Here is a 5,518-nt window from a genome sequence, read left to right as displayed (position 1 = left end):
AATTTATTTATCAGTTTGATGAAAACTGCTGTTACATAGATGCTTTTAATCTTTTATTTCCTTTTCATCAACAATAAAGCAATAAGGAATTATTATTGCTGCAGTTTAAAAATGAGGAAAGTTGAAACACAGAGGATTAAATAATTGGCCTAGAAACATAGCTAGTAAGTAGTAAAGTTTGGTTATTCTCTAAGTGATGTCTGCTGGGGCTGCAGTCATCTGGGGACTGTGAGACTGGAACATCCAAGAGGACTCACTCACAGAACGACCAGTTTGTGCTGCTTTTGACTAGGAGCTCAGCTGGGACTGTCAACCCAAATATCTCCATTTTCATTTACATGACTGCTTCATGGGGCTTGGGACAAAGGAAATGTTTCAAGCATTAAGGCAGAAGCTGCAGGTTTTTAAGACTTCATCTCTGAAACTATACAGTATTATTTCTGCTGCATTCTGTTGGTTAAAACTGTCACAGGGCCAGCTGAGATTTGAACAGAGGGGATATCAGAGGGAGGGGCAAAAATTTGTGGCTCTTTTTAATCCATCTTAAGTATTGACTAATTCAAACAAGAAGAATGATCTAGGACAACTGTTGTTTTAATTGTTCAGAATGGTTTTGGGTCTTTGCATATGATCTGATATTTGGTATCACTTCATTTTGTTATATCTGACAAAGCCTGATGTTTAGAGATGGAGATTCAATTAACCAATATTTCATGAATAGAATATTTCAAACTGTATTATTTCTAAGGTGAATTTTGGAAAACTCACAATTTCACATTTATCAGCTAAAATGGCATCAGGTATAGACTTCCCCATCAGTCAATCCTCTCTTCTTTTTATGGGAACTAGAGGCCATGAAGTTCCTTGTGATGTTTTAAGCAGAACTATGAAGTATTGAAACTGATTTTCAAAAACATCGTCATGCAACTAGTGCTGCCCTATCTAAATAATTATCTTGGAAGCTATATCATTATTCCAATGACACTGTTTTATTTTAAAGGTTCTGGAAATATTATTTTGGAATTGCTTTCAGAGTCTATAACATTCACTTTGGGAAAATCATGGCCAGTTATCTTTTTTGAGTGTGACTTATTTTTTAAGTGCTGTACGCGAAACAGACCTAAGTCTGATGAATATGTTGGGTGGTCAAAGTCGGAGTCCTGGTTTTGGTGTTAAACAATATTTAATGACAAACGAATTAGGATTTATTTTCTTTTTGCTTAAAAATTGGTTTCTGATAGTAAGACCAAAAAAAAAAAAAATTCAAACATGTTTTGGGCAGTAGCATCCTATTAAATAATCTGCTTTTCAAGGTATCTATTGTGGGGGGAAAAACACATTTGGATGTGTAAGTTCTGGTATATTTATTTAAAAAACAGATTTTGTCATTATCTTTTATCACTTATAGTCTGATCATGTTTTTTTCTCATGTTTAACATTAATATACTGTGTATATGATATTAACTATATGTCATGATTTAAAAACATTTTACTCTTATTGTTTAAATCTTCATAATGTCATGTACATATTATTTAATAAATATATTATTCAGTTTAGAATAAGGAAATCTAATTACAGAGCATTAGAGACTTTTTTAATGGCACTTTAGGTATAAGTGCTAGAATAGCAATAAAATCAGTGTTTTCATTTCCTGCCTCTCATATTGCAGCAATAGTTCTTACCATGAAATGGTATTAGAAATAGTAGAAGAAGGCAGCTATTTTATAAAGATGTAAAGATACTTGGATCTAAAAGAATTAAAATAATATTTTATGGAAGAGAATTTTTTTAAAAAAAAGTATTTGTAAGACTGACCTAAACCACTAATTTTTCTCATAGTAATCTCAATTGATTCCATTCATAATTCTAGTTTCATCACTTTTAAGTGGATTTTTCTCTTGTTTCTAACTGCATATCCTAAGCAGGATGCTTTTGTAGCGCTTTAAACCAGGCCATTTGATTTTTCTAAGAACTAGTCACAAGATCAATAGTGCCTGCACCCTATGCCAGTCTGGGAACACAGTTGTTGTTCAATAAATGCCTATGAAAAAAGAGATTCATATCCTTGGGAGAGTCACTGGAACAATACATCCTTCCCCAGGAGGAGAAATTGCCTTTCACCATAAATGGCTGTGCCACTGTGTTTTACAACCCCTGAGCCTGTCCTAAGTATTTCAGCAACTCCCTGCAAACACGTCTCTACAGGTTTCTCAGCAGAGTGAAGAACACAGCTCATTGCAATTAAGCCCTACTTCTGAAGTTGTCCCTGTAATCATGCACATAGCTGTCCTTGCGCTGTCTGCAATTTTTTTTTGCTCTGATTAAAGGATGAGAGTTTCCTAATAACATTAGCCTAGAAGAACTGCAACCAGAGAACTCTATTTCTCTCAACTCACGTTCAGCTGTATATCAAGCTTACAGGTAACCCAAGACTGATTTGTTAGAATTCTGCAGGGCCTTGCTTTTCCTTTTGGCATGAATTAAAAATTTCTGTCTTCAATCCTATCCTTACTGATACTGTCTTCCCGTTCAGTCCAGCAAGGCTGGGGTGTTACGTGTAGTAAACGGGAATGAGTAGGAGTTGGTAGTCTTTCCCCATGAAAATGTTCCAAAGGTAAGAAACTTTTACAGAACTACTGGTTTTTATTTTTTACTTTTAAACAAGGAACAAAATTCTTGTGATAAATTGTAGTTGCTAGATTGTAAATAGTAAGGGAAAATTTCTCAGATAGCTTGACAGCATAAACATACCCAGGCCTCTTCTGTATGAAGAAAAGCACAGACAGGTTCCAAAATGGGAAAAATAGCTGTAGAGTGTGCCAAACAGGGTAGCAGACTTGTCGTGTCTCGGCTCTTAAATTTGTCGAAAGGCCAATACTCTAAAACTTCCTTGAGGTAAACCTTTCATCACTTGAACCAAGACTCAGAGAAGCCACGATTCCTAAAACGGGGTTGGCGACATCTTTTTGTGCAGTTCAGATAGTACCTGCTCGCCAAACATGGAAACATGTATTTATGTGTGTCTACACGGGGCATACAGACAAGGGTTCAGGGAGGAAGACTGTTAAAATTTAACAATTTCTTCTGAGGCTTCAGTTGATTATGTAAAGACTAGAGGCCTGGTGCATGAAAATCGTGCACTCGGGGGAGGGTGAGTCCCTCAGCCTGGCCTGTGCCCTCTCGCAGTCCGGGAGCCGTCGGAGGATGTCCCCCTGACGGTGGGGAGCGGGCCTCAGCTGGCAGTCGGACATCTTCAGCGCCACTGCCCTGCACTCGCCAGCCCGGCTCAGGGCTTCTGGCCGAGCAGTGCTCCCCTGTGGGAGCGCACTCACCACCAGGGGGCAGCTCCTGCGTTGAGCGTCTGTCCCTGGTGGTCAGTGCGTGTCATAGCAATGGGTGCTCCGCCATCTGGTCCATTTGCTTATTAGCCTTTTATCACATAGGATTAAGTTAGTGAGTGACTTGAGCTATTGTTATCAGAGTCACAAAGATCATAATGAAGATCATAATCTTCAGATCCAAGCTAATAAGGACTTTTTCACATGTATCCACGGTCCTTATCAAAATGAAATGCTTTTAAGGGAAACCTTTTTGTCTTTTGAAAAGTATGAGACACAAGTGGAAGAAATAGAAGCGTGATGACCCAAGGCTCTCTGGCTGTATGAAGCTTATTTTCCAAACAAAAAGGAAAAAAAAAGATTACATGAGTGGGGACTGGAGCATGTCAGTGTGTTAAGTAGGAGGAAGGTGGGCGAGGAGGAAAAGGGGAGGGCCGAGCCTAGAAATGGGCGCTGCTCCCGTCTCACCCCGAGCGTAGCCATGGCGCCAGGGAAGGCGGCGGCACATGCGCCCCAAGCGCGAAGCCGGGGCCCCGCTTCCAAAGCGCCCCTCCCCGGGCCTGCTGATAGAGTTGTGTTCCGAGATTAAGAACGACCCCCCCCCCGCCCCCCGCCTTTTAAAAAACAACAACATAAAACAGCAGGTAACCAGTTCGGTGGGGCTAAGTTTTAAAAAACTTAGTTCTACCCCATTTTGCCTAAAGAGAGAAAAAAAGATGGCCGGGACCACGGCATTTGTCCTTAAAGACTCCTATGACACCACACTTGTTTTTTTTTAAGGTCTCACATATTTATTACCGAACCGACCTATGAGTGCAGGAAAATATTCACAGAGAGAAAAATCTCATTCTTCCAACAATTCCCCCCCAACACGTCCAACTGTCCAGATGGTAGCGACCGTTTCAGGAACGTGTGGGTGCGGGACGCCAGCAGCGCGACGCGGCGCTTCCTCACAGGCCCAGCTTGGTCCGTCGCCAGTGCCTCCGCTTGGCGTTGTACCGGATTCGGTTCCCCGTTTTCATCCAGATCCACTGCGGAATGGGCCGGTTCTGCTTCTGTTTCTTGGCCAGGAACCTCTTGATCCTGAAGGTCTTGTGAGAAGACATAGCGAAGGAAAGTCAACCGCACACACCAGCCGGCCGCTCGCAGGGGTCCACCGTCAGCGCCCGTCCACCGTCAACCGTCAACCGTCGGCACCACTTCAGCAATGGCGAAGAGAGGAGGACGTGGGCGGAAGTACATGCTTAACGGAGTTTCCGGGGCGGGGCCTGGAGGCTGACGTCAGCGCTCTTCCCTCACGCGCAGGCCCTCTGGGAGCTGCTGAACGGCGCTTGCGTCGGCCTGGGAGGGGGTGTTCCTGTGAGTGGTCACTGCCAGCGCCACCTGCTTCGTGGTTGAGGCCGACAGCCATTAGAAATACCAAGGCAAATGGTGAGCGCTCCTTCTTTCTATTTTAAAACTCTGATCATTTGCAACAGCATGGAGAGTATTGTGTTAATCGCAATAAGCCAGTCAGCGAAGACAAGTATCACAGGATCTGACTCATGCGTGGAAGCTAATAGACAAGGTAAACCGATGAACAAAATAGATCCAGAGACATAGAAGCAGGGAACAGACTGTCCGACCTCAGAGGGAAGGCGGGGGTGGGTGGCTGGGTGGGGAGAGATTAACCTGGGAACTTACATGCATCTCTTCGTAGTCCCTGGACACAGACAATAGAGTGGTAAAGGCCTGGGAGCGGGAGGTGCAGCGTAAGGGGTGTCTATGGAGAAAAAAAAATAAAAGGGACATCTGTAATACTTTCAACAATAAAGGTTAAAAAAAAATACTCAAGCAGAAGCCCCTCCAAAAGGAAGCAGAGTGGTGGCACAGCACTTTAATTTTTTTAAAATTAGTTTTAATATTTAGCGTTCATATATGTGCCAAACATTACAGAAACTGATAGGAAAATTTTATGAAATGCCTTCTCAACAGCGGCGAGTATTCATTCTTCCCTGTTCTCATCCTTATGGGGATGGGGTGCTGGTGGGGAGATATTTTTAGCATAACAACACATTGCCAGATTTTCCTGGTAGCACATCAAATGACTGTGACCGAGGCATCTACAGGCATTGGGCAACAGCCCTTATTCTAGGTCTGTGGCTCTAACTTCACAGAAGTATGTGAATCGCGATGCCTC

At 42.5% G+C, this 5,518-nt stretch overlaps 1 pseudogene; it reads right to left on the bottom strand.

Moving 5' to 3' along the window:
* Window positions 1–4,289: 4,289 nt before the first annotated feature.
* LOC102243988 lies at window positions 4,290–4,445 on the bottom strand (annotated as a pseudogene).
* Between the last annotated feature and the right edge of the window lie 1,073 nt (window positions 4,446–5,518).

Source organism: Myotis brandtii, unplaced genomic scaffold, assembly GCF_000412655.1.
Source record: "Myotis brandtii unplaced genomic scaffold, ASM41265v1 scaffold153, whole genome shotgun sequence".
NCBI lineage: Eukaryota > Metazoa > Chordata > Mammalia > Chiroptera > Vespertilionidae > Myotis > Myotis brandtii.
The sequence above is the reverse complement of the archived record's forward strand: the minus strand, read 5'-3'. Positions and strand labels throughout refer to the sequence as shown.